At 38.5% G+C, this 16,916-nt stretch overlaps 1 long non-coding RNA gene across 1 annotated transcript; it reads right to left on the bottom strand.

Annotated features, from left to right (window-relative positions):
- Positions 1 to 7,655: 7,655 nt before the first annotated feature.
- Positions 7,656 to 10,285, bottom strand: LOC123975955. The gene is made up of 6 exons (XR_006826197.1): positions 10,085 to 10,285; positions 9,717 to 9,968; positions 9,370 to 9,603; positions 8,625 to 9,004; positions 7,943 to 8,529; positions 7,656 to 7,833 (listed from the first exon to the last, which is right to left on the bottom strand). It is a non-coding gene; the product is annotated as an uncharacterized LOC123975955 (long non-coding RNA).
- Between the last annotated feature and the right edge of the window lie 6,631 nt (positions 10,286 to 16,916).

The following is a 16,916-nucleotide window of genomic DNA, read 5'->3' on the forward strand; positions in this document are numbered from 1 at the left end:
GACTACAGGTACATTTTGAAAAATCTGGGATTACTCACAGGGATTACTTTAGGCAGAAAGTTTCCATGAAACAGAAAACGCAGTGCTATTTGCCTCCGTGTGTTTTTTATAAAACACAAAGCTAAACAAAGACGTGTTGCAGATTGATTGGCGTTTAGTCACCAGTAGCGCCAAATATGTGTTTCCACTGCCGCCCCTCCCCTTCATGCAGACTCTGTGCGAACTGGTTCCAGCTCTCAGTGAGTAAACGGCAGCTGGACCGGGACTGAGCACAGCCTCCGAGACCGACAGAGGCCAGTTTGACTACTGGGAATCCAGTACCGAGGTGGCTTTCTTGCCAGGTTTAGCTCTCAGCGCTCCGGGTTTGAGTAAGCTAATAGCACCGCTAGCAGCACCAAGCTAACTAGCCACAGATACAGGCAGATAGGCTACAGTTAGCGATTTAGTAAAAAGTAAAGTTGTCCATCAAGAAGCTCAGTGTAAATCATCTCAGTACTGGATTCCCTGTTGGACTTTGAGGCTGCTTTCGGTTCTGTTCATGCCATGTTACTGGGAAGCTGCTGAGTGAGGTTTCGCTGCCCGCTCGCCCAATAACGTCCGGCTGCAAGTGCTGTAGCACCACTCATGCCATGCCCTTCGCTCACACCACGCCCCCTCGCGGTATAGTCTGTTATGATGGGCTGTAGCTGCAACACCTTTCTCTATGGTCTGTTCTGCACATGCGCATACTTATTCCCGCCTAATTTGTACCACACATGTGTGGACATTGTAGTTGACAGAAGCCCAATAGCACTATTGACAAAAAATATGAATCCATTCTACTACAGTACTGTACTACTTCTATTAATACTACACTACTGTACTATGAAGATTAACAACGTTAAACAGCTGAAATGAATAACTTTTATTCAAAAAAAAAAAATTATACTTATTTGTCCAATAACATCAGAAGTTCTACTTTTGCTGCACTGAGCTGTGATTACCTACCTGCTTTATGTTATCGTCTTCTTCTTCAAATCCCGCCTTCTAGTGTCACGCCAAGCCCCCTGAGCTACAGTCCGCAGCCAGACCCTTCTCTCCTTGCCCGGCATTACCAATCCGGCACCACACCCCGTGTAACTTAAACACCTTTATACAGTCTATGGTAACACTCCTCTGGTTCTCCGAGCTCCCATTAAGGGCAGAGTGAGCTAATTTGACCAGTTGTTGCACAACTAACTGAGCTAATAACACTAGCTAGTTAGCTCTTAACTAACGTCAGCAAGAAGTAAAGCTATCTGTCCATCAGGAAACTCTGTGAATCACAGAGTTGAGGCAGAGCAGCAGGTGGACATCAGAGAGAAAACTAGAAAAAAAATTATTATATAATTATATATATTATTTCTAATATTTCTCCATTAAATATGATCCAGTTTCACCAAAATCAGTGAAAAACATTGTGTTTTTGTACAGTAATCAGTGGGGCCCGGTCCCAGAAACACTATGCTTTAGCAGGGTCATATCGAGAATCTTTTCAATGGATGCTAAATTAATACAAGTGCAGAATGAGTCATCAACATTTTAAAATGATTTTCCAAATGACTAACTTAAATTTCACAGAATACCTACAAAACAACATTTTTTGTCATTGACGGGCCAGATACTGTCAAAGGGATGACAGTGCAAAGCATATCATACAAAAACATTTAAACATGGATTTTGGTAATAGGAGATCTTAGTTATTGTATGTTTCTCTAAAAAACAATGAGCAGAAAAAGCATCATTGATTCTTCTCTTGCCTTCATTTGCCTTTTTGACATTGAAGTAATCCAAAAGTTTTATTTTGTGGTACTTGGATTACATTGATTACATTTTTAAACAAGAAATTAGTAATTGTACTGGATTACATTTTTAAAATAACCCTCCCAGCCAATCAGCAGCGGAGAGTCTATATGGGTGACTGGCATCAAAACTCCAGCAAAGTAAGGTTGTGAGAAGAGAAAATATTCGACGAGGCTTGATTTGAAATGTTTAAAGGAAGTGAAACTCTTGAGAAACACAACAGCTGGAGTGCTGTGGGAAAATAGTACATAATATACAGTGCCTGGCTCTCTCATTTCTTCATGGTCATTTACAGCATTATCGGCAAACACTAGACGCTCACTCTTAGTTGTGTGGGTGGCTGCTCGAGGGGTGACTTGAGGTAATTGCATGGGGATGAGGTCCAGCCCCCTTCACCTTCTCATCCACTAATTGGGCTGTTTGCTGTCTGTGAAGGTCAGTGTTTGGACCAGAGAGAATATAGTTCTCACTAAAGAAAAAACTGAAAGAATTTCATACACAACCCTATTTGGAGAGAAGTTAGAATGTCTGGAGATAAGAGACAATATAAGGGAAACAACTAATTACTTGAATCTCTTCAGCTTTTCCTTTTCTGCCATGGGTGCTTGTATGAGTAGGTGCACCACTCAGCAGGACAATTTCCAGACATCCCTGCAACTCAAAGTAAGCTTCAAATAGCTTCCACGGTTGGAAACAATCTATTCGGCCAGTGCTTTTTAGACTAAATCATTGTCTCGCAATGGCTTCTAAAGACACAGGTGTTCACAAAAAAGGGGCCTTTTTAAAGTCCTTTCAAACCAATCTCCACAGTCCCAACATGTAGGGGTTTTGGAATTGCCAATAAAGGCTCTGTTCTAATTCCTTTTTCAAAAGTACCTTAATGTCAAAAGTCATTCAGCTCCTGGTGTCATTTAACCTTCTGAATTTCTGTCATTACCCATGGTGAATATCACGGGTAATTTAACCTAACAGCCCTTTTCTTTGTGTAATTATACCCATTACAGCAATGTGAAGAATTTCACTCCGTCAACCGTCTCTGTCCTCTGGTCTCCTGCACAGGTTATAGATTCAGCTCTTCTTTTCAAACCCAGAGCCAAACTCATCACAAAGCGCCACAATGCTCACTAGAGGGTCTTTGAAAGGGGCTCTCATTTGGCAGACAGTGAGTTGATTGAAAAGATGCCTGAAAGGATTTTGCGGCCCATTTTTAAAAAAGAAAATCATTAGAAACATATGCCTTAAGGTTTGGCTGAAGAGAGATCAAATCATTCATGTGCAATTGGGTAATGTGAACATAATTATAGACTATAAAGATTAAGATTTGGACGTGATTCTAGGCATGACAATGGTGCATCAGTTTATGTGTCTAAAACTCACTGATGGATAGTGGAATGAATGCTGCTATATTCTCAGTGCAAATGGACAGGTGATAGATAAAAAATGAAATATCACATGTATTGTTCATATTTGCAGCAGTTTTAAGGATATGGCACAAAAAGTGAACAATGCTATTGTTCACTTTTTAGGACTTCTTCAGGACCTTATTCTTGTGTTTACTCTTTCTAACCAATGAGCAGAGTGAACATTCTTGTAGCTTTTAGTGACACTTTGTGGTTTGCTTGATATTTCTTCTGCGTGAAAAGAAACCAAGCTGAAGGGAAAAAGCAACAAGTTTACCAACTCATCCACTGATTCAGACCAGAGCAAATAAACCATAGGTTTGACTATATTACAAAATCCTGTCCATACCTTCTTTGCACAACAGATCCACATTAACATTCTCTTTCTAATACCACAATGCACAACAAAAATACAAAATAATATATAAATCCCTCTATGGAAAGCTGTTTTCTTAATGCAAAGAAAATTTTGCATTGAATTCACAAAGTTGAATGCAGTGAAGTGTGTGCTATAAGTTCTAATGTGTATACGTGTAATACAGTGAAAATGATAGAGACTGTCTTGAATGTTAAAATCCTCCACGTCATTTCCTGAATATAATTAAGACCTGCATTAGTCATGAGTGTGACGTTAGTGTGCATGTAAATATACTAATTGACATGTGATGTTGATGACAGGACACATAACAGATGTCGAGTAAATTAGAAAAGTTTATTTAAACTAAAGTAATAAAATTATTAATGAAAATGAAAACATCAATCCTCTCAAGTGGGCCAGTGAATATCTGGCCAAGGGCACCAAAATGTCTAAAATCCTAATGTTAATGTTCAGTTGCACAAGTTAAAATCACACAAAGTACCTAAAAATAGTCTGGTATAGACAGGAAAAAGGCCAAAGAAGCTTATTGATCGTGTAACTTGCTTATGGTACTACACTATAATTTACCATTAATCTTTTATAATAACGTGATCAGACAGATACTAATAAATTTAGTTGGAAGTGAAAAAATATTAAAAATCAAAATCAAGTTTAAATCTTTTGAACATGTTTTGTAGGCAGAAAGATGGTAAGCCTAAACATCAATAATCAATATTAAGCTACTCTTACTACACTACTATATTTAAGCAAACTGAGACCGGCTGAAATTACTTTCATGTGTGATCCTTTACACATAAACAGGCTGTTTTCACCCAGCATGTGTGCTGGAATAAAATCTGACAGCAAATGTGTTAAAAGATTATGCAAACTTTAATATTTTAGGATTTACAGAATACATTTCCTGCAAGTTATTCCATGTGAGCCTTTGCTATTCTCGTCCATTAATGAGCTTTGCCTCATTGTGATGAGACTTGGGGATTGTCAGACTTTGAAATGAAATTAGTATGTAATAATGACATGCAAAAACTTTGGAAACTTGTTTTGTTGCTCAATAGAGGCTAATTGGTGGCTGTTTTGGGGGGTAATATGTGACCCCCTTTCCAAGACAGTTGATAGAGCATATCTCGCCTGAGGAAACTGGATTAGTATCAAGATAATTCATGCTCAAGCTGAATTTTGTTTTGGGTGGATAAATATAGCTGAAGAAACTGTTCTAAATAGCAAATTGACTATTTGCTAAACCCCTCCCCCAACAGCGATTGTTCAATAATATAGCAACTGGGTACGGCAGGTGTGTCAAAACTTTGAAGTGTGTTTGCAGTGTGTTTTTCACATGTTGAGTCTAATTTAAATGGTAATCCTTAGCATGTCTGGCTAATTAGCTTGTTACCTAAAGTTGTAAGTAAAGAAGCATCATAGCTAGGCGTTTGTAATTTTACAGGTTACAGTAAAAAACACTCCATTCACGACTGGTACATCCACTGTGTGGAAGGATGCTGAATCTGCTACTGAGGCTGATTGAGACAGGCTGTAGCTGTGATTATGACTATAGCCACTGGATGACATAATGTTGGCTGCTTCTGTGATTGACCATTGACATGATTGTGCTATTGATTGTGGTGTACTGTATACACCACAGGATTGTATATAACACATTTGTATTTGTATTGTATATTGTATATGTATTTGTATTATATACAATTGTATTGTATAGAACACATATGTGAAAGCAGTGCCGTGGGTTCAAATCCTGTGTGGATTAAAAGTGCTTTCTACTGTAGGAGCAGTGGGCTACACAGTACTCACAGTACAGCTACCATAGCCATATCCATAGCATCATCATCGTATATTAGTAGTTTGAGCAATTACCATATCTACAGCCATAGCTTCATTGCATTGTGTAAGCCCCACATCGTCTCTCCTGTATGGAACATCCAAAGTGTCACAATTAAATGAAAGAATAAATAAATAAATGGGTAAATATATGCAAGAAAGAAAGAATGAATAAAAGAATACATAAATAAATAAATAAATACAGAAATATATCAAAGAAAGAATGAATGAATAAAAGAATAAATAAATAAATACAGAAAGATATCAAAGAAAGAATGAATGAATAAAAGACTACATACATACATTTGCTTTTGCCTTTCCCCAAGCAGACCTATTGTCATTGCTTTTCCCTTAGAGACCTACGTGTATTGCTTTTTCCTTCCTCTTCCTTAACTGTCAATCAATGTGTTGTGGCCCGCCCACTAAGTCCTACTAATCACTCAGAGAAGTATTTCTCTCCATGATCAGAGATGTATAAAGGTCTGATCCACTGTCCATACCAGTTGGTGGCGGTAACGCACCAATTCGTTGTTTGCCAACTGACAATAAAAGCACAAGGAGGAAGAAGAAAAAGAAGAAGAAGAAGGAAGTAGAAGCTAACGTTAGACAGAACCAGCACATGTCAATGTGATCTAAATGCAGAAGTCCATTTACCGGAGGTAACTGGAAGAGGGAGAGGGAGAGGGAGAGGGAGAGGGCAGAGAGGCAGAGGTGTTGGAGGTGCAGTCAGGGCAAGGAGAGGCAGAGGACCTACCCGGAGTGATGGCTCAAGAGGGGACGAAGTTGAGCAAACACTGGCCAGCCTGCAAACCCTAATATGCAGTACCATATTGCCAACATAATGTCATGCAACTTACAAAGCCTTATTTTATCAGAATCAGAAATTCTTTATTGATACCCGAGGGGAATTTCTTGGTCACAATTGCTAAGCTTGCATGTCAAGATACTAAGGAAAAGAAAAAACTATATAAAGCAGGTAAGTAGGAAATATAATTAAATATACAAATTATAAAATCAAAATCTAAATAAAGGTAATGTGGACATGTAAAGTAATTTACAGCATCAACAGAAGTGTAATGATAAATAGTAGTAGTGCATTATATACTAATAGTAATAACCAGAGTAACCAGAGTATTGAAGCAGAGAATATTGCATATTGAGTATTTTTCCCTATGTGTCCTCTTTCTTCAGAGACTTCTTCAGGAGATGACCCTTAAAGAACACAGAGAGCTCTCCATCCTTCTGCTGGAGAGGCAGCCAGGCCTGGTCTTTGATGCCTTGATGATGCATCAGCACAGACATGGTGCCCCACCTTCTGCCGGAGTGCCAGGAGTACTTTGGTGTACTTGTGGTAACTGTAGGGAAATGCCTACAGACCAGGAGAGGAAATGCTGTGACCAGGAGCAAGCGAACTGTGTGAGCCTACTGCCACACTTCTCCCAGTACTGCCTTGAAGAAGGCTTTATTCGCATTCACAGGCAGTACTGGGAGAACATTACGGCATTAGGCAACATCAGGGAGCCTGGGGATGACAACAGGGAGTACCGCTATGGTGCCTATAGACACTTCATCTATTGGCAACATGGAGCTTTAGGCCAGGGAAACCGACTTGTCATCCCCAGTTGTTGTGTTTGGAGGATCAGGGACAAGTTCCCTGATCCTCAAGGACACTACACAGGTTTTATTCCTGGACTGTGAATTTCCTTCCAGGCCCTCTGGCATGGTCATACAGTTTCACACAAGTACTCACAAACCTGCCTCAGCATCATCAAGGCATCAAACAAATGTACATAGTTAACATTTGATTTATTATTACATTTCTATATATATTTATTGATATTTCTCCCCTCTTTATTTAAATTTGATGTATGTTTTATAGTTATATATTGTGCTATAGTTGCTCAACTGCAGTTCTATGGTATTGAAAAAACAAAAGGTAAGAAATAGAAGCACATGGTGTTTTTATTTTTATTATATACATTTATACATGTGTTTAGAAAAGTATGACAATTTCAAACTTTGCCATAACATTTCCAATACCAATTTTAGTTATTTATATTTACATAATAGGAGACAGCTGTAGCCTTACTTATCATTACTGTTCAAAATTGTAAACTCTAATTTAGGCTACCTACTGAAAATAATATTCGCTGGTCACAGTGTACTTAGAAGAATAAGATGAAACGTGTGCAAAATGGAAAAACATGAAATAACCACTGGAGGAGGGTAGGAACAGAATTTAATGTTAATAAATTTCTCTTTTTGAAGAGTTAAAGCTATGACTTTGTCAGTGAACTGAAGTTCTTTCCCTTGTGATCCTGCCTGACAAGAACCAGGACTCATGCAAGGTGATCTCCTATGGGGATCCTTCCACATCAGATGCTGGTTGGAATAACGGTCCTGTTGAAGACAGTGCCATCAAACATAGTTACAGACTATATTGTAATGTAAATATCATTCAGTGACATGTAATATGGTACAACATAGACAACAAATTTGTGTAATTTACCTAGACCTCTTCTGACTTGTCTCTGCAACAAGTCTCTGCAACAAGTCTGATGTGGCTGGTGTAGGTACGGGGGGCACCAAACCAAGCTGTCTGGGGTCATCTGGTCGAAGGCTCCTCCTTCTAGGCATTCCCACTCCACTTATGAGTCTGTTCTTCACAATCCTACTCGGAAATGTATCCGTAGGTTTTTTCAGATTTCAAGGCAAAGATTGTATAAGAAGAACACTAGAAGATACAGTGTTATCTTCTAGTGTTCTTCTTATACAATCTTTTGAAACTGAAATTACACAAATTACAACCATTTAATATCAGTTTGTAAGTAGAACAAGAGAAAACCTTGGGTGTAATACAATCAATTGCATATAAAACATTGGCTGAATATTGTACTATGAATGGGAATATTATATAAGTGTAAAACGTCCATCTCTTTGCCGTCCAACGTTTCCATTGTTGGTCGGTTCCGGTGGAAATTGTATTCCAAAGCAGCAAGCAGAACTCTTGCCTCATAAACTGGGGGTCTGAAAGCATAGCACTTGCTGGCATACATCAGGATATGATTCTGGAATGACTCTAGGTCTGCAGTCGATCTGATAGAACAAACAAATACATACTTCTGTGTACATGAGCAGTAAGCACAAATATTACTGATATACATCAGTGTGAAAAAGTATAGCCACACTACCTGATTTGTACATCTTTCTGCCACCTCTTATTGAGAACTATATCCACCAAAGCTTTGTGGCACAGGGAGTCTCTCTGGATCCACATCTTTCCCCGCATTTGCTCCGATTCAAGGTGCCATGTTTGCAGCTTCCCATAGTGTAGGTGTGAATGCTGCAGACATGGTGAAGGATGCCAACCCATAATGCCTGCAAAACATAAAAATGCACTATAAATATGTCCTTAATATAGCAATTAATTAAATTACTCAAAGATATAATAAAATTGTGTGCTTTCAAGAAACTGCCCACGTGTGTCGGCAGTCTTGCAACACCACCAAAAATGGTTGACTATGTCCTTCAGCCAGTTGAAGAGGATGGACTGTCCTTTTATCTTTGCTGCCTCGAAAAGAGAAAAATAAATATTACAATAAAATACAGGCATTCTACTATAGTCTGTGTGTAGAGGTGAGGTTAGAATGAGTAACGTAAAGCAAACAAAAGCTGTTGTCTTTGAGTGCAATGAAAACTTCCATACTGTCATCCATCAACTGCACATAGTTCAATAACCCTGATGTACAGAATAGTAACCTTGTGGTTAATAAATGTTTCACAACATCAGCCAGTTATTACTGTGATGAATTCCTAGGGCCTTAATGTATTTGCCTTTGTCTGGGTCTATGAAGTGGTAAATAATGTCATGTTACTATAATATTTATATTGCTGTTATACACATGCATTCATACAATATATCACATAAATATTTACTCATAAGGGCACCGATCTGGGCATGAGCATCTGTGCAGATCTCCACTAGCTTTATCTCTGATGTAAGCTTGTCCACAGTCTGGATGAAACCCTCCTTCTCCATGACGACAGAGTTCCATGATGTTTGCCGCTTGTCTATGGTGGCAACATGAATGATCTCCTTGGTGTCATTCTCCATGGTGGTGTAGCTGCAGTATTATGCACAGTGACCAGGAGAGTCATTACTGCCATGCGCTGAATTTTTAAAAGATATAATTCAACAGAAAAACAGTAATTAGTTGTTTCCATACTGTCATTGCTTAGTGTATTCAATAGCTATGTTACATAATACAGTATCAACTACACACCTAGGACACCAATCTCTTTCCCTTGAAGGCGACAAAAAATCTCTGTCCTTCTTTCTTCTCTCTCAGAAGTCCTTTATTGAATTGACACAGTAAGTGTCCTGAATGGAGTAGAAGGTGTTCCTGTTCCTCATCCCCATGTTCATGAATTTGAACAAGAGGGCAACCTTTGTGTAGTTGTTCTCCAGCTTGCATCCCAATGTTCATCACAGGGTGGGAATTCCACCTCCACAAGCTGTGTCCATTAGGACAAATCTAAAAGTCACAGAGAAGAAACATTTGCTTTTGTCATGTACAGCACTGGCTTTTAGTATAACCTTTCATTTTATACTAATTTAAAGTTGTGATATTCTGTGAGTGTCTGGACTTACCCATTCGATAGTAGCTGCTGTGCCCTTGGTGGTGATGTTGATCTCAGAGGGTGCAACAGAGTTGCACGGCGCACCAGTCCTCAGAAGGCCAGTGCATTTATCCACAGGCAGGATCAGAAATGTAGCCAGTTGTCTTAAGCAGTTCTCGTACACTATGGAGACTCTGACACCTATGATGTCATCTTCACAAAGGACATTCTGTGGTTCTGGGAAAACAGGGTCATGATCACAGGGTGAAGGCTCATCAGTAGGTTCTTCATGTGCAGGCAGATCATGCACAGTCTCGTTGATTCCAATAACAGGAAGTCCATAGATAGAGTGTGCTTTCTTCAGTGCTCCACCCAGTCTGTTGAGGCACAAAAATCTGTAGTAAACAGACACCACAAAACAATTGCAAATTGAGACTGACAAATAACACACCGTATAGAAATCAGTGGAGGATACTCTTCATCAGAGCTGAAACCATTCTGTCCATCATCTCTGTCAAGGGACTAAGGGGAAGCTTCATCTGCCCAATCAATTCTGTACATAATGACAACTTTCCGATAAAAACAAGTTCTCAAATACTATCACAGAAAAATAATGCATGTAATTAGGAAGTACTACTTACAGTTCATTGGGTCATTGAAAACATTTTCCTCCAAATCCTCCTTAACAATGCTCATGTCATGTAAGCTGGAAAAAACATATTACAAATATATATTATGAACATTTGGAGAAAAGCAATACAGGGCTAAAAGTTATGATGTGTACATGTTACCTGTGTTCAAGGCCCTGTATTTCTGTGGCTTCTGGAATGACATCAAGATGCTCATCTCTGTAAAGAATAACCAGAGCAAGTTGTGTATATCCCACATATGCTCATTCAGCAGTAGATATAGACCAAAAATGATATAAAATTACACACTAATCATAAAGTTCATGTTTCTAATCAAAGCTATTAGGACAAAATTAATATATTGTTATGCATGACTTACCGGTCTGTTCCACTAGAAGCACCAATGCTAGACAATGCTGGAGCTGGGACTTGCAGGTTTTCTCTTCAAGGGAGTCGATGTTGCAGGACCTGTCTCGTAGCTGGAGAAACAACAGCAGCATCAATAAATGAAGTGCTACATGACACAGTCGCATACTACTGTAATACATTACTGTACTGTAATCCACAATGTGTTACATCTTGGTAGGGTTTGCTCATCTGGCCTAATAAACTGAACATCCCAAAACCTATCACATTTAGTGCAAGTATGATCACCGACAGAAAACATGGAAAATGTAAGCGAAGAGTGTTTAAAAATGTCACTGTTTCTGTACCACAGTCCATTATAAACCACATCATGGATAAAGTTTACAAAGCCATCATCAGGTGAGGATCAAAGGTGCTCTACAATATAACACTAATAAGTAATAAGTATTGACAGCCATAATTTGAGTTTGTAGTAACCTTTGTATCCACCGTAGAAGCAATACAAACAAATATGTTGTTGCTAATGCAAATTCTGACAATAAGCATAATTAGTCACTTGATAGGCACACAGTGTTGTTATCGTAATGCTGTTAGCAGTAAAAATAAATGTTTTCCACCATGGCAGTAAACATTTAGCTTGCTAATCTGAGCCACCATGGTCCATGCAATGTTACGGTTTTATAGCTAATTGTAATCATCAGATGATTGTCTCACAAACACAAAAGACACATTTCTGTCCACTAAACGAAGCCAAAGCGCTGGAGAACAACCTTCGAAATAACAATCCAAGTAACGTTACATATTTCTTCTAACTGGGTAGTCACAGTTTAGCTGGCTAATATGAGCTGTTATGCTGTAGGCTAACTTACTGTTTTACGGACAATAATACTAATCAGCTGATTGTCTCACGAACATAACCAGCACATTTCTCCCCGTATAGCAAAGCCATATAACACAGCGAGGGAGAAGAACCACATGAAACTATCCAACTACATATTTTTTCTAACAGGGTAGTAAAAGTTTAGCTAGCTAATATGAGCTGTTATGCTGTAGGCTAACGTTACTGTTTTGCGGTCAATAATACTAATCAGCTGACTGTCTCATGAACATAACCAGCACATTTATCCCCACATAGCAAAGCCATAACACAGCGAGGGAGAAGAACTAAGTTATGTGAAACAATCCAACTACATATTTTACACCACTGACAAGGGAAAAGTCACTTCTCACGGTGTCTATGGCTAGCTTCTGGCTAATGATAACATTATCAAACAACAGTTTTCATTTGCATTGCTGAAGTTGGAATATCTGACCTTTTTGTTCACTTTCGGCATCATGCGCCACCATGCACCTGGAATGCTTTGATGTGGGAAATCGGAAGTTTCAACTGGGAAATATTCCAGTTCCGACCGGTCTTGAACGCAGCATAACTCCTTCCAAACTTTCTTCCAATCATAACACTCTTCCAGGGACAGCATATGGACACTGAAGATAGTATCAGTCATCGGCTGCTCGACCTGACTTAGTGGGCGGGCCACAACACGTTGATTGACAGTTAAGGAAGAGGAAAGAATAAGCACTACACATAGGTCTCTAAGGGAAAAGCAAAAGCAAATGTATGTATTTATTCTTTTATTCATTCATTCTTTCTTGCATATATTTCTGTATTTATTTATTTATTCTTTCATTTAATTCTGACACTTTTGATGTTCCATACTCCTGTCTGTAGAGTGTGTTTCCCTAAAGTGGCACTGGACTGGACCAACACAATAACTGTTCCTATGGATCGGGGGAATGTAAAACTTAATGCGAGGGAACTCAAAAGCAGTTCTGATGAACAATTCACACTCTGACTCTTCAGGGGCTAATGTTCAAGTACTTCCCGGAGCTAATGTTACATTTATATTTACTCATTTGGCAGACGCTTTTATCCATATTCCTCCATTTGAGGAACAACATACAATCATCAACAAAGCATCAAATACTGTTTTTGTTGGCCTCATTGAACATACCACAGTGCAACATATACTTAAGGTTAGGTATTTCCAGCTTTATAATATAATAGCCTACTAATGATGATGTAAATTTAGGAGGCAGCCATTCCCAAGCACCAGCCCGATTACTGACCCCAGCAGGACAGACAGTGATTGTGTGTGTGATTGAAGAGTTAGTGAGCCTGTTGCTAATCGCTAATCATGATTTGGACTCAACATGAAATCATACCCTGCCATTTCTTTTGACAAATCAGATTGCAATTCACCAATTCATCAAAAAGCTGAACAGAGAGCTACACATGAGGCAATGGACTGCCGTTATGGAGAGTTCATCCTTTAACCAAAAACACTTCAGTCCCCATCACAGCCATCATAATTGCTGACAAAGTGCACTTGGAACTTACTGCAATTCTGTAATTTCCTGTTTGTCTTTTATATGTTCAGATGCACATTTTTGTTGCAAAGTTAACTGACCTCGTCCTCTGATAAAAGATACAAATAAATGGAACTATCCTAGCTGTGCTGACAATGCCTAAAAAGTTGTATTGATGTTAATGAGATGCCTGAATTCATCAAAGATGTTTGAGCTTGCCATTGCTGATTTGGTTTTTGTTCATTAAATGCCCTGAACACCCAGTCAGTTTCTTCCTATAGTCTGAGTTATAGGATGTCAGCTCCTATTAACACACTATTTCTGCCAAAAGTTAAAAATGTTGGTTAGTTTACGAGATATTACTGTATTTCCATTTAATTCCCTATGATTCCCTGGATTTAGCAACATGTTAATCAGAATCTGACAGCAGTAGCTGACTTGTTTGGTCACTGTCAATTAAATCTGATCAAAAAACACCCACACAACGGATATGGAGCAACATGATCTTTCATTTGTGGTTGTGTTCCTGTCCACCTGATGAAAGTAAGTCCAATATTCACTCTACTTGTAGTTCTGTTTTTGCCGCCTGAGGGGAATATCTTGCTCTGAAGCTGCCAAATGCTCCACTGTGTTCACCAGCTAGTCTCTAGTTGTGTCTGTCTGCCGTTTGGTGCTGATCAGGTATCATAGAGCAGGTTTTTGGAGCTGCCTGCAGAAATCCAAAACAATGAGCTGAAAGACACTCTATATAAATGATAGGAACTGCAGTGCCTTTGGGTCCTTCACTATGAGCAATACCTTTCATATTACACACAATAATTTGAGCCACAGTTTTTCTAAAGTATTGATTATGGCAGCTTTAAGATTTAAAGCCACGTTTCAGGGGCTTTAATACTTAGGTTGCATGGTAGCACGTGTATAAACTTGATTAATATTTTGACATTATTATCGAGTTTCTTTACCAGTGTATCTGGATAGAAGGTCAATATTTCCAGCACCAGTGTGTAAGGAAGAGGACTTTGCCCAACATGTTGTTTCTTTTTGTGTGCCCATGAGACATACATTAAAGCAAATAGTAGGCTTCTTCTGTGGCTGAACAATGGGTTTACATATTTTTTGTTTGTTTCATTTTGTGATATACGAAATGTCACATTAAGAGTTAAATCGGTGGGGTGTGAATGCAGGTTAGCTTTACAGTTATACCTTAGCAGTTATCTCATGAAGAACAAGGCCTCTGAACAGATTCTTAGGCAAGATTATTGAATTCATCAAACTGACACAATGCACAAATTAAATTAACCACTAATTTAAATTTTGTAAAAAGAAGCAACTAAATAATGTTTTTCTTTGTTGTCACAAGACAGGTTTTCCCTCTCCACACTTGCCATGAGACTGTTCCATTGAATCAAAATACACAGAGTACTAGACGCTATTTTAAGAGTTTGGCTTCTTACATCTCATCTTTTTCTTCTTCTTCTTCTTCTTCTTCTTCTGGAAGGCTGCTGCTGAATTTTGAAAGAAATACTTTCCACTTATCATACATAACACATCCACTTGATCTGATTTCATATTGTTCTTTCCTTAGGTCTGTAGTATGAAACTACTATTATGGAATACCAAAGGCCTCGGGTCCAAAGTGAAAAGTCCCATTAATAAAGAAGAGATTACTTTCACTTGCTGTCAAGGCCCTGTGCTGCTAAAGGATTGATGCTCTCACATTAAATCAGCCCCTTGAAAGGTCCTTCCAAAAGTGTATGAGTGCCAACTGTATAGGTAATTTTTTTCTCTATTATGTTTCACTTTCAGGGCATGTTCAGTGGCATTATCAAGGCATTGATATTGGGATTTTGCTTTGTTTGTTTGTTGGTTTGGTCATTTTTTAAAAACTGTGTATTTGTCATTGATGCGTGATTCTTTCTTTCTTCCGGTCTTGCCTTACTTCTTTCTTTCTTCCGTTCTTTCCTTACTTCTTTCTTTCTTCCTTTCTTTCTTACTTTTCCTTCCTCCATTTCTCTCCTCAGAGCCACAGGGTTTGTTGTTCACTTTTTGTTGTCTGAGCCATCACTCAAAATGCAGGGCTTTCTTCTGACAGGCACTGAAGCAAGGAAATGAGAAATGACTTACACAGTTTAGCTCCTCTTCATTTTCACTTGCCTTATTATTATCAAACACATGCACCCCACATTCACACATACGCACATGCGCACACGTGCACGCACTCACACTGCATGCACTTTCACAGATGATTAGTGAAGTCTCCTCAGCAAAAAGACACCCAAATCTGTAAAGTGGTGAGAGGTTTTTTGTCAATGTCCACACTCCATGACATACAGTACATTTAGGAGACTCTGACACTGCAGAGAGTGATGGCCCCTGCACACCACTAATTAGCTGTCATTCATAATTGATTAAAGTCCGAATGTAAATAATAAATGGAAATTGAATTTTATTTAGGGTGTCGTGTCAACTACATTTACCTTGGGCCCTGCTGAGACTTTATGTAAACATGCTTCATAATCAGATTTACCTAATCATGTTAAAGGGCAACGTGAGGCTAGAGGTGTCACTTGGCTTTGGAGCAGGTTGTTTTTTTAGTCTTCACACATTTCTTGTCTAAAGTAATTCCAAATTCAGGACATGAGGAGAGGATGGACCAGGGTCCTGGTCTTGCTCTGAAAGCAGCACCTTAAATCGGACACTTAACGGATCTTGACTTGACTTTTTTGTGGCAGGGTATTTCTCATTTCCTCTTTTTCTCCTTATGCGTGATGTAACGTTTGCTGTGTTGTTTGTAATAAAAAAAGAGAAACTATTATATGTGATAAAGCTGACTCAATTAGTCAATTACCCCAGTAGTCGATTGAGATCAAATGTATCAGCAATTGAATAATCATTAAAGTAATTTCTTAAAAGCAAAAATGATGGCAGTGACCTCGTTCCAGAGTCTAAATTGTGAGAAAGTTCTATTTTTGTTGTCTGATACGATAGTTGTGGAAAGTAACTAAATTTACTCAAGTACTACACTGTACCGCAATTTTGAGGTACTTGCACTTTACTATATATATTTAATACACAAGATAATAACTAGTGTGCATAAGAGAACAAAAGACTTTTACATGTAACAAAGTACTTTTACTTAAGTAAAGTATTGGAATACTTCTTCCGTCTCTGTCAATAGTATCATTGGGTTTTGGATGACGATCAATTATCAATTATCAATTATCAGTTAATTGAGAAAACAATCTGCAGATTAAACGATGAAGAAAATAATCGCCGGTTGTTGACCCAAATTTTACATAATTATTGTGCTTTATTAGCAGTTTTTCTCTTTGTGTGCTTTTATTTTGAAGGGGGTTTGTTACGTACAGGTGGCTCATGTAGACCAGTCTTTCTTTAGTGTATTTGACCCTGTATTAAACCACAGCATAAGAATATAATGTGTACAGTGTGCACATGTGTGTGTGTGAGCATTTTAGTGTAGTACAAGCAAGCAATTTTGGT

The sequence above is a fragment of the Micropterus dolomieu genome, linkage group LG01 (assembly GCF_021292245.1).
Source record: "Micropterus dolomieu isolate WLL.071019.BEF.003 ecotype Adirondacks linkage group LG01, ASM2129224v1, whole genome shotgun sequence".
Classification (NCBI taxonomy): domain Eukaryota; kingdom Metazoa; phylum Chordata; class Actinopteri; order Centrarchiformes; family Centrarchidae; genus Micropterus; species Micropterus dolomieu.